Raw genomic sequence first — 14,176 nt, 5'->3', positions numbered from 1 at the left:
GTGAGTGGACGGTGAGTGTGTGGATATTTGTGGTTGATTAAGTCGGTGGCTGATGCGAACAGTGTGGGAGCTTGAAGGGAGTGAGTGGTTAGGTGAGTGAGGGGTGGGTGAATGAGTTGGTAGGAGCGCTAGTGGGTGGGTGAGTGATTAAGTGAGTGAGTTGTGTGGCTGAGTGAGTGACTGGATGGGTGGATGACTGGGTGAGTGAGTGGGAGAGTGATTGAGTAAGCGAGTCAAGCGGTTGGGTGGGTGGGTGAGAAATTGAGTCAGTTGGTGGGAGAATGGGTGAGTAGTTACGTGTGTAGTGCGTTGTGGGTGAGTATGTCAGTGCCTGGGTGAGTTTCTGAATAATGGGTGGGTTCGTGAGTTGATGGGTTAGGTCAGTGATGTGGTGTGTGGGTGATTGAGTGGATGGATGAGTGAGTGGGTGAGTGCATTGGTAAGTGTGAGGGTGTTTGAGTTAGTGGGTGGGTGATTGGATGAGTGTGCAATGTTGAAGGTGTGAGTGGATGGGTAATTGAATGGCTGGATGAGAGGGTGGGTTGGTGAGTGGGTGGGTGAATGTAGGGGGTTGAGTGGGTGAGTGTGTGGATGAGTGAGGGTTTGGGTGAGTGAGGGGTTTGGTGAGTGAAGGGGTCGGTCAGTTCGTGGGTTAGTGAATGGATGGAATGGGTGGGTGAGTGAATGGGTGGTTGAGTGAGTGAGTGGATGGGTGGATGAGTGAGTGGGTGGGCAAGCGGGTGAGTTGTTGCATGGGTAATGGGTGAGTGGGTGGTGAGTAGGTGTATGTGGTTGAATTAGTGGGAGGGTGGGTGAGTGGATGAGTGTGGGAGGTTGAGGATGTGAGTGGATGGGTGAGTCAGTGGTTGAATGAGAGGATGGATGGATTGGTGAATGAGTGTGTGAGTGTGGTATGTTGAGTGGATGAGTTAATGTGTCGGTGTGTAGCTGAATGAGTGGTCGGCATCGCGCTCACTAAAGGTGAATACCTTGAGGGAAGTTGTGTACTGTACGCAACTTCGCACAATTCTGTGAGTCACTTATAACTGCTTTGCCGTTACTTATTGCCAATTATGGACTCAGACTATTATCCTATCATCTCATAGAGTTCCTGGCACGTAATAATATGCTACACAGTGGCAGTAGGGGTCGCAAAATGCCGATTTATTACTAATAAACACCTTAATGATCCGATCGAAATTAGGGATTTTGGTCGGATCATTGGGGGGCCACGTGCCATCACCCCCCCCCCCCCCCCACACTGGCGGAGTGGATGGGTGGGTGAGTGTGGGAGGTTGAGTCGGTGAGTTTATGCGTGAGTGTGGCTGAATGAGTGGGTGGGTATGTGAGCTGCTGAGGCTGCGGTGCCTCAAATATTGGATGAAGTCACCCCCTGTGAGTGGTTGGCTGAGGTGCCATCTGCTGAGGAAGTATTGAAGGCGATCCGGAGTCTGAGACCAGGAAAGGCAGCGGGCAGAGATGATCTCCCAAGCGAAATGCTGAGGGAGGGTGGCGTTTGTGCACAGACTGCCCTATATGACATCATAACAACAGTCTGGACCACTGGACGGGTTCCGCAGGATTGGAAGGATGCCCTGGTGGTCCCCCTTTTTAAGAAGGGGGACCGCACAGACTGTAACAACTACAGGGGCATCTCACTCCTCAGTGTGCCGGGAAAGGTCCTGGCAAGGATTATTCAGCATCGCCTTGCCAGGCACGCTGAGGAGAGGCTTGCGGAGCCCCAATGCGGTTTCAGGAAAGGGCGGTCCTGCACAGATGCCATATTTTCTGTCCGTCTGCTACAGCAGAGGTGTAGGGAATTCCAACAAGACCTACATCTCTGCTTTATTGACCTGGTCAAGGCCTATGATACCATCAGTAGGCCTGGGCTCTGGGTCGTTCTTCGTGCTTTTGGAGTACCTGACCCTCTGCTCACGATCATTAAGGACCTTCATGATGGTGAGCGGGCCCGGGTAAAACTACGTGGCCGGGAGTCAGAGCCATTCCCTGTACACCTTGGGGTGCGACAGGGATGTCCTCTGGCTCCCACATTATTTAACATCTATTTTGACCACGTGGTTCGTGAAGCCTTCAATAGCTGTACCGGGGGAATCTCCATATGGTACAGATATAATGGGAGGCTAATCGATGCCCGGGTGCGGTCAAGGGATGGCTCCCTATTGCTCAACCACGTTATGTATGCTGATGACTTGGTAATAGCTGCTCAGTCAGAGGAGGAGTTGGAGACGCTGCTGCTGAGACTGGAGCGTGCCACTAAGAGGTGGGGCCTTACCATCAGCCCCACCAAAACTAAGCACCTGCCTGGGTATTTTGTACCATCGGACACTCCACCCCCACAACTCCCAATCGGTGATGGGGCAGTTGTGGAGAGAGTGGAGAGTTTCCCATACCTGGGCAGTGTGCTTATGACTGGCTCCAGTTTAACAGCAGAGGTCTCACTCCGAATCAGTCGAGCGGCAATATCTTTTCATCGGTTGCGTAACGCTGTGTGGAAGCTACCTGGTCTGTCGCTCCGCACTAAGCTTCAGGTCTTCTCGGCCACGGTCATTCCCTCCCTTCTCTACGCTTGCGAAACGTGGACCCCCCTAATGGAACATCTTCGCCGGTTGGAAACATTTAGGCTGGCCTGCCTACGATCCATCCTGGGTTTTACCAGACTGGATTGTGTGAGGAGCTCACAAATCCTTGAAAGATCTGGGCAGGGTCCCATCGGTGAGCTCCTCCGGCAGGCAAGGCTGCGATGGCTGGGTCATGTAGCCCGCATGCCCAGCCACCGCATGCCGAAACAGCTTTTGTTTGGCCGGATTGAGGGGGCTAAGCGGGCACGGCACGGGCTAGAGAAGAGATGGAGTGATGTGGTACAGGAGCTGAGTGGACTTGCCGATGACTGGTACCAGCGGTGTCAAGATCGGCCTCTGTGGAGGAGGCTCGTGAAGGATGCTACTGGGCAGTTGGAGGCAGTCGCCCTCCAACAACAACGGAGGGCGGAGGAGCGATGCTCACAACAGCGAGCGGAGCGCCGGGTGGCTAAAGCACAGCAGGTTGGCACAGTAGGGGGCACAGGTGGTGCATCAGCCAGTCATCTCAGTCAGTCGACCCGTGGCACCTGGGTCTGCCCCGTGACCTCCTGCCAGCGGGCGTTCGACACTTCACGTGGCCTCAGGGTGCACATAGCCTGGCACAAGCGTCGTGGTGACGTCACCGCCACTTAGTGGCGAATGGCGGTTGTTGTTGTTGTTGTTGGGTATGTGAGTGAGTAGTTGGGTGGGTTAGTGGGTGGGTGGATTGGTTGGTGGGTGTGTGAGTGGGTTTGTGGATGGGTTAGTGGGTTTGTGGATGGGTTAGTGGGTTGGCGGGAAGGGGAGTGGGTTGGCGGGTGGGTGAGGGGGTTGGCAGGTGGGTTAGTGGGTTGGCAGGGAGTGGGTTGGGGGGTAGATGAGTGGGTTGGGGGGTAGGTGAGTGGGTTGGCGGGTGGGTGAGGGGGTTGGCGGGTGGGTTAGTGGATTGGCAGGGAGTGGGTTGGGGGGTAGATGAGTGGGTTGGGGGGTAGGTGAGTGGGTTGGCGGGTAGGTGAGTGGGTTGGCGGGTAGGTGAGTGGGTTGGCGGGTAGGTGAGTGGGTTGGCGGGTAGGTGAGTGGGTTGGCGGGTGGGTCAGGAGTGACTATGTGGGTGGGGGAGTAGTAGAGTGGTAGCCTGGGTAATGGGTGAGTGGGTGGGTTGTTCACTGGGTGACTACGTGCGTGGGTTCGTTAGTGACAGGCGACTTAGTGGATGCGATAGTGAAGATGCGATAGTGAGTCAGAGTGTATGGGTTGTTGATTGAGTGGGGTGAATGAGTGAGTGGGTGAGTTAGTGAGTGGATTGGTGAGTGGGTGGGTGAGTGCACGAGTGAGTGGGTGGGTTAGAGATTGAGTGAGTGGTTGAGTGGATTGGTGATTCAGTGGGTGAGTTAGTGGGTGTTTGAGTTAATTTGTGTGTTAGTCTGTGGGTGATGGAGTCGGTGACTGGGTGAGTCTGTGCTGGTGGCTCGGTGGATGGTTGAGTTCATGGATGGGTTTTTGAGTGAGTGAATGGGTTGTTGAGTGAGTTGATGGGTGAGTGAGTGGGTGAAACGGTGCGTGGGTAGGTTAGTGAGTGAGTGGATGGGTGGGTGATTGATTGGGTGAGTGTGTTGGCAAGTGAGAGGGTGAGTGGGTGAGTAAGTGGGTGGTTAATCGGTTGGTGGGTGCGTGAAGGAGTGGTTGGGATGAGTTAATTAGTGAGTGGATACGTCAGTGAGTGAATGGGTGGGTGAGTGGGTGAGAGGTTGCGTTGGTAGTAGGCGAGTGGGTGGTGAGTGGGTTGGTTCTTGAGTGAGTAGGTGGTTTGCTAAGTGAATGAGTGGGTGGTTGGGTTGGTTAGTGAGTTTGTGGGTGAGTTGGTGGGTGGGTGAGTTAGTGGTTGAGTTAGTGAATGAATGCCTGTGTTAATAAGTGGGTGAGGGGTTGGTGGGTGAGTGGGTTGGTGAGTGAGTTAGTGAGTGGATGGGTGGGTGAGTGAGTGGGTGATTGAGTGGATGGGTGGATGACTGGGTAAATGATTGGGTAAGTTATGAGGGTGAGTGAGTTACAGGGTGAGTGGGTCGGTGGGTGATTGGGTGGGTGGGTGAGTAGGTGTGATCATCGCCATGCTCTCCATGGAGCTCTCTGTAGTGAGGGGCAGCTCACAGGGACAGCTGTCGCAGGGATTCACAACAGCTGCTTCTCCTCCAGTTCTGAATCAGCTGACCAGGGTTGCCAGACGAGGCCAAGCAGCTCCTCGAGTTGTTCCACAGCTTCCTTCATGCCTGCTGTGCCACGTGCGGCTTGTGCATTAGACTGCTGCGCCGCGTGTGAGGCTGCTGTGTGAAGCTGCTGTGCCGTGTGAGGCTGCTGCGTGAGGCTGCTGCGTGAGGCTGCTGTGCCACGTGAGGTTTCTGCGTGAGGCTGCTGTGTGAGGCTGCTGTGTCGCGTGAGGCTGCTGTGTGAGGCTGCTGTGTCGCGTGAGGCTGCTGTGTCGCGTGAGGTTGCTGTGCCACGTGAGGCTGCTGTGTCGCGTGAGGCTGCTGCGTGAGGCTGCTGTGCTGCGTGAGGTTGCTGTGCCACGTGAGGCTGCTGTGCCACGTGAGGTTTCTGCGTGAGGCTGCTGTGCTGCGTGAGGTTGCTGTGCCACGTGAGGCTGCTGTGCCACGTGAGGTTTCTGCGTGAGGCTGCTGTGCCGCGTGAGATTGCTGTGCCGCGTGGGTCGACGTGACATCACCGTCACTCTAGGGGGATCTTTGTATGAGTGATGGGGCAGTCGTAGAGAAAGTGGAGAAGTTTCCGTACTTATGCAGTCAGCAGAGGTCTCACGCCGAATCAGCTGAGTAGCATTATTTGTTCGTCGTGTGAACCAAAATTGAGGTGAATAATTTTGAGTAAAAAAAATGATGACATTACACTGGCTATGAATATGACTATATAAAAGGTTAGGATCTTGTGTCGGATGCATATTTGCTGGACTTTATACAGTGGCTTGGGCCAACAAACTGGCATTCAGAGGCAAACTTGTCATGGTGGGGATTTGTTTCCAGAAACACACTCAGCCACCTTTGTCTCTCCAGTGGTGATGTTTACCAACCACACCTGATACTAATTTAAGGTTAAGTCGACTTAGGGGAGGCATAGGGTCGATTAGAATATAATTCATCACTGATTTTGGCCACAACCGGGAATTATATCTCATAAGACTGCGATCAAGAATACTTGAAATACTGTCGGGGCCAGAGGACATCCCCATCACACCCCACAGTAAACATGAGGAAATGGCTCTGACACCCGGCCATGCAGCGTTACGTGGGCCTGCCCACCATCATGGTCTTTAATGGTCGTGAACAGAGTCAGGGACCCTAAATAACACGAAGAATAATCCAAGACCATAGCCTCTTAATGGTAATGCAGGCCTCCAGCAGGTGAAGAGAGCTTCCTGATGCGTTTGTGCGTTTTTCACCGTTGCGGTGCCCCGCCGTGGCATTTTGGTGATGCTTTTGTTTTCCATTTGTGGAGGCAATTGTTCGTGCCATGGCCGGGTTGGATCCGGTGTACGGTGGCCCCCCACTGCTTGCGGTGGTGGGGGGCCAGCGAGCTTCTTGATGGTTTGATCCACGATGAGGCACTTCTTGGGGATGTTTGAGTTCTCCCAATTGTTTATCCACTCATTTGTACCGGTTGTGTGGACAGAAGCCGGAGGGATTTAAGAAAAGTCCACATTTATTAAAATGGCCACGATAAATCGAACTGGCGACTTCTATATTGTGTACCAACCATTACATCATGGCAACATCCTGTGATGTCACGTTTATAAGGGTGGGGGGAAATAACAACCAGGGTACTAGGTGTTAGTGTGTTTGAGGACGCAAGTTTCAAATACAATTATTTTTTATCTTGTCCTCTTCCCCCAACTGGGGTTAAAACAATCAACAATTGAGGAAAGGGTTGGTGGGACGTGTGCAGAGATCGCCAGTAATCCCAGGTGGACTCCCGCTCGCTGCACAAACGCCTCCTGTGGAATCCATCCAGCAGTTTGTCGACGGAAACGATGATGGTAGGCGACCATGGTTTTTGGAGATCGTAGCCGGGGCCGGAGCGGCAACAGTGATGAGGGAAGGGGGGGAGCGAGTGGCGGGGGCAGAATGGAAGGGGAGATGAGCGGTATCATTGGTGACGCGCGAACGCGCCCCAAACTGTTTGCGATCAGTCATGTCCATGGGTGGGACGGTGCTCGCGTCCACTTCCATGAAGGTGTCCTGCAGACACCTGAGAGTGGGCGCACACATGCACAAGAGAGAAGCCAATGTAACAATCCAGTTTGTCAACCAGGTATCTAGGCCCAGCCTGGATGCCCACGGCAGCCTCAGTGGGCGACGCCTGCCCCAAGTGGGCCACGCAGGCCCCTTAAACTGTGCCACTTGGCCCACTTTCCTATGGGAGCTGCTCGCTTTGATGTTGGCCGACCTTGGAAACGATCGTGATGTCACGGAGTCAATGCAAAAGAGAGGCAATTGTCAAGTTAGTGCTGATTAAGGTGAAGTTTATGGCAATAAATGTAAAAAAACAGATTCCAGCTGGGTATATGTGTAAGTCATCTCAACCACGTTAATAATAATTGAAAAATAAATATTGTCGCTTTCATCTGGCTGTGGGCAAAAGGGAGGGTGGGAAGTGGTCGGAGTAATGAAAGGATTTGTGGCCATAGAGCCACAAGGCCCTCAATGTTTGGAAAATAATTGTTGCTCGTTATTGCAACGAAGCATAAAAGCGTATTGCGGAAAGTGTCGCGCATGTGTCTGTAGCGCCGTGCCCCCACATGTTCTCATTCACCTCAGCGACCATATCACAGTTCATGGTGGACTGCGAGGAGAACTCCCAAACCATCTTTTGCTGCTGCTGTTCCTGCTGCTGCAGTGTCAGGATGGGCACCGGGATGCTGGGCACAACAGTAGGCGTAGGGGGCACCACAGGAGTAGACGTGGGCAGCTGCTGCGGCAGCACCTGGCCATCCTGATGGTGACGATGAAGGTTATGGTGGTTAAGGCTGTGTGTGTGTCATGGCAATAATGGGAATGATGATGACTGATTGATTTTTTTGGTGATTATGGTTATGGTATTGGTAGTTGTGGTGATGAAGATAATGGTGATGATGGTAATCATTGTGGTGGTGGTGGTGATGGTGAAGGGGATGATGGTAATGATGGAATGACGTTATGTTGTTGGCGGTCAGGATAAAGATGACTGCAGTGGTGGTGTTGGTGATGGTTGCAATGACGGTGATGTTGATGATTGTGGTAATGATGGTAAATGTGATAAAGATAGTGGTGATGATGGTGATAACTGTTGGCACGACAAAAACAAACAACAGATATCGACGTTCAACAGCTGCTCATGTTCTTCCTTGCAATCTGTAAAGTGCACGTAACCTTTTCTTGAGTGAGTTCTCATCATAATAAGGGTTGATGGATGATGATCAAGAATAATGACAGTGGCAGCAATGGGATGGACCTCGTCTAACAGGATGTTCACCAAGCAGATGGAGAATGGCAATTGGCTCATGGACAGGTGCAGGGTGGGGTTATTACAATTTCGCGATGGTGAGAAATTGTCTTGGCTTGAGGAAGGTCTTCATCCAGCAGTAGTTTGACCAAGGCGTGTGATGATAACATTCTTCGGGAATATTTTACTTGCTGCATTTGGCCAAACCCTCTGATCACAATACACATCAGAGAGAGGGGAGATGGCTTTAGGACCGGCATCTGTGGAGGGTCACTCACCAGCATCACGAACTGTAGGAATTGTCCTCGGATGGTCCTGTTTCCAGATGCACGCAGTTGGAGATGGGACAATCGCAGGGGAGTGTGTGTGTGTGGGTGAACGGGCGGACATGTGCATGAGCGGGTGGGTGGTTGAGTGCGTGAGTGAAGCTGGAGGGTGGTTGAGCAGGCAACCTTAAAGATAAACCTGTTAGACGAGCGGGTGGATTAGTGCGAGGACGAATGAGTGCCTGGGTTAGTGGGCAGCTACGTGGGTGAGTGGGCAATGATGCGTTCACGACGGAGGAGTATTACCTTGTGTCGGTATCTTGGTTGGGGAAGGAGTGGCACAGTGGGTTCCTCTTCAGTCACAGCTCTCTTAAATCGAAGGCCTTGATGGGGTCTCAAGGTGTGTCTCAGCCGATTTGCATACAATTAGAGGCATCAAGGGCCATGCCTTCGGGCAACTTATAACAAGTTAAGCAAAGTTCTGCTCACGCATGAATTGTAATGCTTTACAGAATGCATTTGTCCTAGCAGTGCAAAAGCTGACGGATAGCTGTCACGGCAAAATATGTACGCATATTGGTAAACAGTCCTTTTGTACTATAGTTTGGATATCTTTTGGGCAACCCTTCAATCAATGTTGGGCGTATTTCATTAGGGTGTGTCCCTAATAGCAACGCCACTTGATGGGAGTGTTTTGTTTATATCGGATCACGTTTTACGAAAGTTACATTTCCCCCTCGTTACGAGTGGGCAGCGTAAATGCAGAAACGCCGTCAACATTCGTTGAAAATGGTGAACAGAGTAGAGCAAATTCTGAAATTTCACTGGATCCGAAGTGAACAAAGCGGGTCCCAAATTATTTTATTATTTATTGACTTAAAGCTTTCGTGACTATGGGTCTTTCGGTTGCTTGTGTTGCCATCGAAACATCGTGATCTTTTTTTATTGTTTTTTCTATTTACGTGGCTTTACCGAAAGACCCATAGAATATTTTATTATTTATCGTGTTTCAACAATTATTGAATTCAAGAGTCAATGCCATGCTTCGTGTTGTGTTTGCGTTTTAATGTATTGGCACACCGGTGGTGGTGCGTGGTATAAAGAAGTCACATTGTTCGTGATGATTTATTTTCACGCAATTTGCAACCCCAGTAAGAACTTGCGGGGTGCGTCACAATCAGTTCTTGTGATGTCGAAGCAGTCAGAAGACGAACGTCACAAGCAGCTGAACACGAAGCTTCACAGTCTGTTGCTGTACAACACCCAGGCTGATGACAATTGACTGCTCCGTCTTCCAAAGGCAGATTTGACTCCTCGTGCCCGAGACGTGGTCGAATGGTTCCTCGGTTTATTTCCGGAAAAATGTTTTGGCGTTAGGTGGCATAAAACGATTGCGAGTCACGTCACACGTTCGAATGGGATTGCAGCTGCTGATTCTAAGGCAACTTCTGATGGCGAGTCTGCAGTTCACTCACGGGCATCAGCAACAACATCACAGACTATTTAATGAGGACCGGTGTATTATGCTGCACCAGCATACTACCAATACGTTCATTTATTGTATTTGGTTTGTGTGGTCTGTCCTGTTGTATATATGCTGTGTCCCATTTGTTGTCTAATAATCCATCTCATTGTGCTTTACTGTCTGCACTGTCTTGTTACCTATCTTGTTCATGCAGCCTGATCTGTTGTGTCCGTGTAATTAGTTGTCTGCCTTGTCAGTCTCGTATGCTTCATTAGCCTAAGTTAACATTTGCATATAATTTGCATAAATAATAAAGAACTGGTTCCTACACACACGATTTGGTGCATGTGTTGTGAATGCTATTAAGTCAATTGACGAATTGATGCGGAGTTACAGGCCTCCAGTACCAAGTACATCAACAGGTACGACCCGTAGATGGTACCTGTTGATAATAAACCGTCTGCTATGACGGGCTGTTGGTGAACACCATTGTTAAACACAATGTGAGAACACAGCATCACCACGTCATCTACGCGCATCACGCGTGACGCAGTGACTCGGCTTTTGCAGTGGAAAAACAACCTGTCGCCTCCTGAGCAGTGCCGGGCTGACTTGGCATAGCAGTGGGTGCAGTAACACTCAGACCTAGCAGTCTGTCACTGCTAACGTTGTATTTGTAATGGTCCAGTACGGTCATTTTAGTTCAACTTGACCAAGCTCGGATGCTCACTCTACCAGCAGGGCGAGTACTATAGCAGTGAAGTGTGCTTGCTAAACCAACGACTTCCTTTCCAGATTTGAAGCTTTCGTGACTGCAAGGATCCATACTCTTTGGTTCTATTCGGTAAAGTCACGTAGGTGAAAAATAAAACAACAAAAATCACGACGTTTTGGCCACAACACAAGTGGCCTTCATCAGGTGAAGGGACCGTGCTGTCATGAGGACAGCGTTGGAGTGAAAACAGCCAAGCCCAGGTCGCGTCCTTTAAGCTGTGTGGGAGGAAACAAAACGCTTTGACAAAGGAATTAGCATAAAAATGAGCATGATGTACGTAGGAGGTACATGATGGACCATGATGGACCAAGCGCGGGGGGGGGGGGGAGTTTACATAATGTTAGTGTGGAGAGAAATAAGCAGCTGTGAAAGTTTGGGATACCACTACTTGAAAAAATATACTGTACCATTGAAAATTAGTTTAATGTTTGGTTTGATTTAGAACATCTTTCCAATGATTGCTTTATTTGAAATCATCCTCTTGGTTGAAATTGTGTCTGTGTTTGTAAATCTGAATTGCCTCGTGGCAATTCAGATTTACAAAACATGTACACCTGGCCCTCAAGAGAAACGGATACTCTGACCGTACCATCTGCCAAGCTGTTTCTCCCTCCATACAGAAACAACCACTTGATACTCCAGTCAAAACCATCACACTACCATATATAGCAGGTGTTACTAAAAAGATCTCCAAAATTCTAAACAAACACAAGATCCTGGTCCGGTTCAATACAGTACACAAAATACGTGACCTGATCCCATCCGTGAAGGATGTCGTTCCTGACTTACAGTACCCCGGGGTTTACAAATTGAGCTGCACTTGTGGTGATTGCTATATCGGGGAGACGAAGCAACATGTCTCTGACCGAATTCGCGAGCACAAAATCAGATTTGAAACACGGCAGAACGAATTATTCTGCCGTAGCTGATCACTGTTACAACGCTGTGGGTGATCACGATATAGTTTTCTCCGATACCAAGGTTCTCTGCAAACCCACGGGTTTTTATGAGAGATTTGTCCACGAGGCAATTCAGATTTACAAACACAGACACAATTTCAACCGAGAGGATGGTTTCAAATTAAGCAATCATTGGAAAGATGTTCTAAATCAAACCAAACATGAAACTAATTTTCAATGGTACAGTATATTTTTTCAAGTAGTGGTATCCCAAACTTTCACAGCTGCTTATTTCTCTCCACACCAACATTATGTAAACTCCCCCCCCGCGCCTGGTCCATCATGGTCCATCATGTACCTCCTACGTACATCATGCTCCTTTTTATGCTCATTCTTTTGTCAAAGTGTTTTGTTTCATCCCACACAGCTTAAAGGACGCGACCTGGGCTTGGCTGTTTTCACTCCAACGCTGTCCTCATGACAGCACGGTCCCTTCACCTGATGAAGGCCACTTGTGTTGTGGCCGGAACATGATTTTTGTTTTATTTTTTACCTACGTGACTTTACCGAATAGAACCAAAGAGTATCAACCACTTCCTCTTTATATTCTTGGTTCTTTCGGTAAAGTCACGTAGAAGAGAAATAATAAAATAATACACATAACTAAATTGTATTTTTATTATTTCCCTTCAACGTGACTTTACCGAAAGAACCAAGAATATGAATACCTGCAGTCACGAAAGCTTTAAATCGAAATTCAACCACTTGCTGTTTAAGCCTACAGTCTTGTGGCGGCAAGTGGTCTTCATGAACACCAATTAATGCCAGCAAGGTGCACAAGAGGGTGGTGTGGTGAGCGCCACACTGGGTTGTTTGCCTCCCCATTGGTGATGTTTAAAAACTGAACCAGGTGTTCATTTTTGGTTTCATCCCAATAAGTAAGTGTCATACCATCACAGAAGCCTAGGAGAGGTTCATGATCAAAAACCACTTGCCACTGATATTCAACATGGTTGGTCATCGAACCGGGGTGGCCAAATCACTCCCCCTTATACACAAAGATCCCCCGCATACCCCTTCAGACTAGACGAGTTCTGTTAGAGAGCATCTATTTAGACTTGCACAGTGCAGGAGAAGATGGTATGGCCAGAACCATGCCTGCTAATATTTACATACCACACCAGGAACTCATTTAAGGCTAAGTTGAACAAAGGGAGGCCCAGAACAGGTTCAGATATCACTTTCACAGAATCTACGTATTGTGTTCGCTGTTGCTGGTGTTTTTAAAAATAAAGTGACCTGCGAGTGCTTCCTGTTGAATTTAATGTGAAAATAACTGAATTCCCATAAAGCAGCTGACATCCCAATAAGCTCCATTATGTTTCAAATGAGACCTATATCACTGACGTTTCATCTAGCCTTTCCTGGTTAACATCTGGACGTAATCGATTATAATCAATTAACGAAGTCAATTTTGGATGCCGACTTAGAACTATAGACTTAAAAATTTTCAACTTTAGTTTGCTTAACTATTTGAGAATTCAAGAGACCAGGATGCCGTAAAATTTTCTCAAGGAGCATGAAACATCTTCAACTACTGGATATGCTCACTATTAAATTTACATTGAAAACGAACTTCTTTAGAATATATTTTTGTTAAATCATGGGACCTCCTTTGCCAGTGTAGTGTCCCGCTCAGAGACACTCGGAGACGGCGTGGATGCAACACGTTTATTACAACTTCCCCTAATACACACGGAAGGGTCTAGCTGCCCCGTTGTCAGCTTCCCCAGGGAGGTATCTCCTCCGGGCTAATCCTCCCCGTCTGCACGGGGTAGCTAGCCACGACCGGACCATAGCTTGGGTCCGGGTCTCCTCTATCGGCAGGTCTTCTCCTGGCATGATGGCTTCCGGCTTCTCGTCGGCAGCCCCCCTAACCTGTTCGGGGTTCCGGTTTATATTCCCAGCCCAGGGAGCTCCGTCCGCCCCTTTCCAGGCCTCCCTTCTCGGGCTTCTTAGAGGGGTCTCGTCTCACAGGCCGGCTCAATGTATCCTGCAGTGGCATCCAGCGATGCCACTACACCAGTACCAACATATGATAATAGTAGAAATAATAAAATAAAATTACATAATAGCATACGACGTTTCGATTGCAACGCAAGCAATCATCATCAGGTATAGATGAGCTAAATTTCAGAAAGAGAGGAAACAGAGATGGAGAAGCACATCAAATTGAACAAGATTTAGTAAAATTTGGAAACAATATAATGCAGCACAGAGGGTCGGTCAAAACACAACGCATGGTCTGGCTGATTACGTTATTTCAAAGATTGCTAAATTATAGGTTAAGAGTGATAGAGTACAGAGACACAGAGAGAGACACACATGGGAAACAGTGAAACAATGCTTCTCTGTCGAAGCCTTAAATAGAGGGGGAGGGAGGGGGGGCGGAGACAGAGCAAAGGAATACAAATTAGCATGGACTGGCATGAGTAAGTTTAAGAGCCACCGCACATGCCGCTACAGCGTGGTGAGGGGGGGGAAGGGGGCACAGAAATCAGATTAGCATGTCCACAGGGACTGTGGGGAGAGACAAGACACATACACGTAGACACAAAGGCAGAAACACAGGTAGAGACAACATAGAGACACAAACTTAAGTTAAGTGTGACATTTGAGAGAGAGACACGACACATACACGAAGA

The sequence above is a fragment of the Petromyzon marinus genome, chromosome 36 (genome assembly GCF_048934315.1).
Source record: "Petromyzon marinus isolate PM22_M1 ecotype Great Lakes invasive population chromosome 36, UKy_Petmar_22M1.pri1.0, whole genome shotgun sequence".
NCBI classification, from domain to species: domain Eukaryota; kingdom Metazoa; phylum Chordata; class Hyperoartia; order Petromyzontiformes; family Petromyzontidae; genus Petromyzon; species Petromyzon marinus.
This window is presented reverse-complemented; position numbering follows the sequence as displayed.